The sequence below is a fragment of the Lontra canadensis genome, unplaced genomic scaffold, assembly GCF_010015895.1.
Source record: "Lontra canadensis isolate GAN:19392208 unplaced genomic scaffold, GSC_riverotter_1.0 scaffold25, whole genome shotgun sequence".
In the NCBI taxonomy this organism is placed as follows: Eukaryota; Metazoa; Chordata; class Mammalia; order Carnivora; family Mustelidae; genus Lontra; species Lontra canadensis.
The window spans coordinates 6,736,024-6,742,023 of NW_022631019.1; the positions used below are offsets into that span (position 1 = coordinate 6,736,024).

Consider the following 6,000-nt stretch of genomic DNA (forward strand, 5'->3'; position numbering starts at 1 on the left):
AATGAGACAATGTATATAAAATGCCATGTTCATTCATTTTCTCAATGAGCACTATGACTCTCATTGAAAAAAAATGATTACTTGACAAAAGGGTTGCACCCACTCTGGGCTTAGTTTTTACAAGGCTACAGATGACATACGACTAACAGGCATTTTGGATTCTGCCAATGAAATGTCCCAGGAGCCCGAGAGTGACTTGCAACACCAAGTTTAGACTCCCACTGACTTGTGTTGGCCTCTCAAGGTTAGCAGAGCAAGTGGCATTGTGAATACCAACCGAAAAGGGGGATGCCCAAATGGGAAGCTGGCCAACAGCACCCCGTCTAACAAGGCCAGCTCTGGATTCCTGACCAGCGGAACCCCTAGGTTCTAAATGCCATTTCTCTGAGTGCTCTCCTGAGCTTCCAAACTGCTCCCAGCCCAGACAGAACACAGTCAGCGCCTTCTAGGTACCACCATGCTCCTGATCAAACAGGAGGTGTTCATGGATGACAGTGTGGCCAGATGGCACCGACCCAGGGGCCTGGAGGAGAAGTGGTGGTGGGGTGGGGGACAGCTACCCAGTCAATCTCAGGATACCCCCAACAAAGACGCTGAGTCATACATGTGTGGCCATCCCTGACGCACACATGAAGACTAGCAGCAAAACTCCGTTATTTCAGTGTCACTGCCAAGATAAGAAGCTTTAACTCGGGGCACCTGGGTGGCTCAGTCAGTTAGGCATTTAGATGCCTTTGGCTCAGGTCATGATCTCAGGGTCCTGGAATCTGCGGGGAGCCTGCTTCTCCCTCTGCCTGCTGCTCCCCCTGCTTGTGCTCTCTAAAAAAAATTAATAAAATCTTAAAAACTAAAGTGGGACAGGTATTAATTAAAAAAAAAAAAAAAAGAAGAAGCTTTAACTCATACAGAGAGAAGCAAAGAACATACGACGTCCCGTGGTATAAGGCAAGATGCTAAGAGCTGGCAATTCACATTCATTCAACTTAAGAAACTGATTATCCTCATTCTCGGGGTGGGGGGCAGTAAAGAAGGTCAGAAGAATCTGCAGGACACACACACTCACACCTGGGCCTTTGTTAGCCAGCTGATGGCTCCCGTATCTCCTGGGCACCTAGGCCAGCGAAACGGGGAACCTGATGGGAATGAAGTCAACACTGCTAGCCTGTTGGCCTCCAAAAGCCTTCCCAGGACAAGGAGGGCCCACTCACTGCTGCTCCTAGCAACCTGCTCTTTCTCCTAGCATGGCCCCTCAAGGAGGAGTTCTCATGTAGTGACTTTCCACTGTTCAGAATTGATGAGTAAGATCCAAATTCTTCACTGGGGCCACAGATCCAGCTCCTGTCAACTCCTTGGTCACCATGCGCCAGCCCCACTGGGCTCATAGTTCCTGCTGTCCTCTGTGCGCACCAGCTGGGTCCTCGTTCAAAGTCACCTCCTGAGAGCGAGCTAGAGTTCTATCCTGACCCCGATCCCAGTCATCTCCATCTTAGTGCCCCATTTCATTCTCCCCATATCTCTTTTCACCATCCTGCATTGTTTTGTTTTATCTATCTACTGTTTGTCTCTCTCACCAGAAGATAATCTTCATTAGACCACGGATCTTGGTGAGATCTTGTCCTTGGCTATATCCCCAGCACCTACCACAGGGCCTGGCATAAAGAAGGTGTTCAATACGTCATTCCATTTCACAAATATTTACTGAGTGCCTACAAAGTTTAGACACTGGACTACAACAGCAGACAAAAAAAAAAAAAAAATCTCTGCCCTCAAAGAGCTTCAGTGGCAAATAAGAAACAGATAAGTTAACAGTGAAATGATAACTACTACTTCCACCAACCACATACTAAGTGTTTGGTGCTGTTCTTAAGCATCTGACAGGTATTACCTAATTTAATCCTCCCAACAACTTCCTGAAGGATTAGTATTGTCCAGATGGGGAAACCGAGGCATGGGGAGGTTAAGTTACTTGCTGAAGGTCACGCAGCTGTAAGGGCAGAAACTAAGATAGTCTTGGTACAAAGTGCATGCTCTGATCTTTGCTGAGTGTTGAATAAGGACTTAGTCAGCACCCCCGCAGCTGTTCTCTGTAGGCAGGGCTGGAAAGAGCGAGAATCTATGGAGGGAGGGCTGCCCTGCCCTTTGAACCCAGTGAGGTGGGGATGGCTGGCTTTACCACGGTATTGCACCCTGGATGAGGAGGGATCTGCAGGAAGTGTGTTTTGATGATAAGATAGGGACAGGGCCAGGATTCCGGGCTTCTAGTTTTAGGTGCTGAGACACCCAGGCAAGTCAACTAATATCTGATGAGTTTATTTTTTGTGCAGGACACTGCTCTTGACGTTGGGAGCTATGCAAACGTGAGTCCACCAGAGATCCTAGCCTCAGAAAGCTGAGAGTCAGAAAGCAGGTACACTTGGAGCTGAAACAGAAGTAGAAATTGGCAGGTGCCATTAAAAAATGTATAGACTCTATGAGATCAGGAGTTACATAGTCTCTAGAGGCCACAGATCCCCAGCCAGAAAAGAGGGGGCTGGCCTACACAACCCCCAAGGTCCTCTGCCTCTGACATGTTCTGACAGCACACTTTTGGAGCAGCACAGAGATCAAGTTTTATTCTGGTTAATAGTTCAAGTGCATGGCCACTGACTGGTCATCTCATCTACCATGAGAACAGTCCCAATTTCTTTGGGCAACTTCTTACAGCATCAGCAGGGCAATAAAAATTCTCTCATTTAAATAATGCAGCCAAATATGGGGTCGAAGCCCACTGTGTTCTGTGCTCCTCCACCCCTAACTGGTTTTTTTTTTTTTTTAAAGATTTTGTTTATTTATTTATTTGACAGACAGAGATCACAAGTAGGCAGAGAGGCAGGCAGAGAGAGAGAGGAGGAAGCAGGCTCCCTGCTGAGCAGAGAGCCCGATATGGGACTCGATCCCAGGACCCTGGGATCATGACCTGAGCCGAAGACAGAGGCTTTAACCCACCGAGCCACCCAGGCGCCCCCCTAACTGGTTTTTAAGCCCAGAAACCCTCTTCCATCAAGGAGGAGGTGACCCTTCCGTGAAAGCACTGTTGTAACGTGGAGCCCACTCCCATTCACCTTGTTCTCATCTGTATCCCCTAGAGTCCAGCACAGCGCCTGCCTGGCTCACAACAGGGGCTGAGCAAGGTGAGCTGAGCTAAACCTGCCTATGATCTAGAAATTATCTGCTATACATTTAAATCTGAGTCGGTGTTTCCTGATTTTGCTTTCCAGCTCTCAGCCTCTCCTGGGGGGAGAAGAGATGCTAGCTCTTCACTTTTACCCTTTTACCACCACCAGCTTGGTCCCCGGAGCCACCTCCGCCTCTCGCCTGGAAGCTGCAGTTGTCTACCTCCCCACTGCTATCCCTGCTTCTACCTTTGCGCCTTACAATCCAGTCTCTATACGGCAGCCAGAACCATCTTCGAAAACTTAGATCTTATCACCTCTCTGCTTAAAATCCTCTAACAGCTTCTAACTGCCCTTGGAATAAGATCCAAACTGGTTCTTCATAGCGCTTAATGCCACTGGAATTATGTTGTCTGCTTATTTGTTTACTCCCTCCTCTTTAGAGTGTCCGCTTCGTTTTCACCACCTGGAGCCTGGGTGCTGGACGTGGTGCCTGTCCTATGGAGAGTGCTCACCACTGAATGGATGAGTCTCCATCTCACAGAGGTAACTTGCGTTTTACAAGGTTCCTCACTAACTCCACCAGAAAACCACAAATGACACCCTGAAGTTCAACAGCCAGCACCTTTTTTATGATTCAAAGTCCTGCTTTAAATCAGAGGAAACTGGCATCTCTGGACACTTTAATGGCCCAAAAGATGAGTATCACTTAGGGTCTAAAGCCCGGAACAAGAGCCCAGTAGTTCCAGCACGGAGCTAAGATCCAAAGCACTTGGAAACAAAACCGCAGGACAAACTCTGACTTGCCTCCAGGTCCCATGCAGACATAATCCGTGCCTCAATTTACCCAAAACCAGGAACAAGAGCTCAGTTGCAGCAGGGAGCTAAGATCCAAGAAACTTGGGAACAAAACTTTAGGACAAACTCTGACTTGCCTCCAGGTCCCACACCGACACACCCTGTGCCTCAATTTACCCAGCAGCCGGCCAGGCACACTTCTCTGAGTTCTTTGAGTGACAGGAGACAAAATAATTAACAGCTACAGCATACTTAGATTCTCAGATAGGAGGTGCTGCAAGCCACACATCTCATTATTCATAAAACTCTTGATTTGCTGCCAACGCAAGCCTCCTCCTCGGCCTTCCCAGGGGCTAACCTGACAGCGGGTACTGCTCAGACAAGTTCAGTGCACGAGAGAGGAAGGCATGCGGGGCCTAACAGAGGGTGGGTGTCCAGACCTACCTAGGTACCTGGGTTACCACGTTCAAGGATAAGGAAAGTGGTTGGGTGGGGGTGATGAGAAGGAGGTGACAAGTGCAGTCTGGGGCTCCCAGTGGTTCATTTGGATCCACACCCGCCATACAGGTGGCCCATGTGCCTGCAGCGTGCGCCTCCCAGGAGCAGTCACCGGGAGCGGTGGAATGGGGAAGCGACAGTTCAATCACACGAGAGGGAGGAAGGGCGGCCCCGGGGCCAGATCTTGGCAGCATTGACTTTGGGGACATCCGGAGGGGCTCTGTACGGAAAGAAGGTCGGGATGCTGAGCGTGGGGAGCAGGTGAGGGAGAGTCGGGAGGGCACGGGACCTGGAGTGCTGACAGACGGTGACAACCGCGCCGACGCGGCGGCGAACAACGGGGTGGGTGGCTCGGACACCTGTGGAGGCGACCCCTGGGCGAAGGTGAAGAAGGCTAGAGGGTGGTCTGTGGCGGCGTCCGCGGCGGCGAGCGGCGGGAGGCGGGAGGCGGCGGCCACCAGGCGGGGCGAGGAGGCCGGGCCCAGACCAGGGCGCCGCGCCGGGGGCCAGCCAGTGGGTCCGAGAGGGTTCGGGGGCGCCCTCCTCGGCCCCTCCCCGGGAGACAAAGGGCCGGCGGCTCCCCAGAGCCCCCGCGCGGCGCTGTGGGCGCGGGGACGGCCTCGGCGCTTACCTGGGCCGCCCGACCCGGCCGGGCCGGCGGGGGCTGCGGGTCCGTGCACCGTGCGCGGCGGCCTGTTCCGGGGCGCGCTCAGCCCGAGCAGCCGCGTCGGCGGCGGCAGCAGCAGCAGAAGCGGCGGCGACGGCGGCGGCGGCGGCAGCAGCAGCAACAGCAGCAGCGGGAGCGGCCGCCTGAGCCTCCGCCTCCCGCTCGGTGAGTCACCGCGGCGGGGTGGGAGGGAGGCGCCAGGCCGCCGGGGGAGGGACCGGCGGAGGGGGCGGCATCTGGCTCCGCGCGGGCGGCGGAGGCGCGGCCACCGCAACGCCGGGGGTGGGGTGGGAGGGCGGGGTGTGGCGGGGGTGGGAGGCGGGGAGGGCTGGGCGCCAGGGGAGGGACTTGAGGGTGGGGCGGGGCTGCGGGGCCGTGGGGCACCCATTGGCTAACTCGGCCTATGGGGCGGGGCCTCCTGCATACGGGGAGGGTGCCGAGCGGAGCGCTGGGACGTTCATTGGGCTCCTCGGGAGAAGGTGGGGCCAGGGATCCCGGGGCGGGGCCACGAGATGGGCGGGTGGAACAGGATCGTGGATAGTGGCCGAGCCTTGCTCGGAGCAAAGGGGTGGAGCGGAGCGGGGGCGGGGCGGGTGGGCAGGGGAAGAGGGGCGGGGGCTCGGAGGAGGAGGCGGCCTGAGGGCGGAGCCCGGATTAAGGATGGTGCTGGCTCTGCGGTGAAGCGAGTCTGCCTGTCCCTTAGCGGCTCCAGGATCCCAGAGATCCGGTTAAAATAATGGCCTCTCCCACACACGAGTCTGTGTTTAGAAATGGGAGCGGTCAGACAGGGCGGAATCCTCGGCGAGGCCGGTTTCTCGGGGACCCCTGAAAAATCTGAAACGGACGAGGTTGCAAAACATTGAGAGGCGTGGTCTCCCTGCGCGG

The 6,000-nt window shown here is 54.6% G+C and overlaps 1 protein-coding gene across 1 annotated transcript in view; it reads right to left on the reverse strand.

The window, feature by feature from the left end:
- CTNNBIP1 (catenin beta interacting protein 1) overlaps positions 1–5,199 on the reverse strand; it is a 45,710-nt gene extending 40,511 nt beyond the window's left edge. The window contains exon 1 of the mRNA XM_032863351.1: positions 5,080–5,199. The gene's annotated coding sequence lies outside the window, so the exon portion shown is untranslated. The remainder of the gene's footprint in view (positions 1–5,079) is intronic.
- Between the last annotated feature and the right edge of the window lie 801 nt (positions 5,200–6,000).